Below are 1,726 nucleotides of genomic sequence, written 5' to 3'. Positions count from 1 at the left end.
ATGCAATGATGTACACAATGGTGATAGTCGAGAGGAGGACCAAGATGAGCCAAGTTATGCCGTTCTGACGAACAAGACAATCTTGTCGAGATTTGATGGAGAAAAGGTCATGATGCCACAAATGCTGTCAAGATTGAGTTCATGGCATAGGAGCGCTATGTTTGCACTAGTGACAAAACATATCCTCAAAGAAGAAAAGCACCAAACCAATGTAGTTGGCCTCAATCTATACTAAGTCCAAAACCATGGGCTTCAATTGAGAATTTTTGTTATGCATTGAAAGCCTTAGAGTTGAATCTATAATAGATGGTTCTACCATTGCTCCATTGCAATAATCTCCACAAGCTAGCTTTTTAGGTATTGGTGGTATAATAACAAACCCCAACTCTTTGATTGCATGTAGATGCTTTTGTGTGAATGGGTTGTTCCACATGAAATCTCATGCATGAAGAATGCATGCTAGAAGATTATCACAAAGCCCACCTGCTAGCTTTGCAAGCGTGTTTACTGAAAGAGGTGCAATCACCATTGCATCTGCCCACTTTCATAACTCAATATGGAGCACATCATCAACTATCTTGCTCCAATTGGACCATTCATCCTCATTTGTATACAACCTTACTGTTGTTGGTAGAGAAACTTTATCAGTGAAATGCACAGAAGATTTAGATGTGACAGCTTTCACTTTTTCCCAATCAGATAAGCTCTCAGCAAGAATTCCAAACTTTATCGCAGCAACACTACCACTTGCTGCTAGAATAAGTCAAGGCCTTTGACAACTTGTAGACTGTGACATTGAAGTTGATAATGCTTTTGTAGCCATTTCCACCTCAGCACCTGTGTTAAGCCAGCATTTATGATCATGTGAAGACTTTGAAGACTTGTGAGGGATGAAGTTCCATGCAGTATGACGGACTGAAGCCGCTATAGTTCGAGAAGAGGAGGCCCATCTTTTTCTTCAAGGAAAACTCACAGACAATGTAAAACTTACGACCTTTTCCCTTGATCTTTGAGTCTTCAAAATGGATATTTCCTTCATATGAACCTATTTTTCCATACAATGTGCCCTATCAAGAATATGCTTTGGGAGAGAATTTCATACCCAATCATTCATGTGGTTTGAAAAATGCAAATTAACGCATGCTTCATAATGGATAGGTAGGATGAAGCTCATCTCTATGCCTCACTAAAGAAAATAACTGACAATCATTACATGTCTCAACAAACTGTGGGATATCTCTATACATGCCTCTCCACCAATATCGCTCTCTAATCTTCTCGTAGGTTGCCCAAATAGCTCTATGTCCAGCCCAAAGACTTTCATGAAACTCTTTCATGATTCGCACCTATGAAGCTATGTCACATACAACTCTCAATGGCTGTCCTCCTCACTTTTGTGGATGCTTCCAAAGTAGTCCACTCCACAAGAAGAAACCATAAGCTTTTCTCTCGATCTTCTTGAAGTCCGCATCAGTGCACCCATCCTGTCTTGACATGGTGCTTGAATAACAACCAATCTGTAAATACTCTCCTCATATACAAAGACTCATCAAAGATTTCCAAAGTAGATACATGATAAGTATGATCAACATGCATGGTTGAAAGATCAGCCCCATTATCAGCATCATCAATGCAAGAAAAATCCATGTCATCATACCTCACTCGTGAAAGCATATTGGCTATTGGGTTGTCTTTACTTACTATGTGCCTAAACTCAGGATTCATG

The 1,726-nt window shown here is 39.7% G+C and overlaps 1 pseudogene; it reads right to left on the bottom strand.

Annotated features, from left to right (window-relative positions):
• Positions 1-226: 226 nt before the first annotated feature.
• LOC148035243 (phosphopantothenoylcysteine decarboxylase pseudogene) lies at positions 227-823 on the bottom strand (annotated as a pseudogene).
• Positions 824-1,726: the final 903 nt, after the last annotated feature.

This window comes from Lygodium microphyllum, chromosome 6 (genome assembly GCF_053477565.2).
Source record: "Lygodium microphyllum isolate KBCC chromosome 6, Lygodium_microphyllum_v1.1.10, whole genome shotgun sequence".
NCBI lineage: Eukaryota > Viridiplantae > Streptophyta > Polypodiopsida > Schizaeales > Lygodiaceae > Lygodium > Lygodium microphyllum.
Note: the sequence above shows the minus strand (reverse complement) of the source record. Positions and strands in the feature narration are given on the sequence as shown.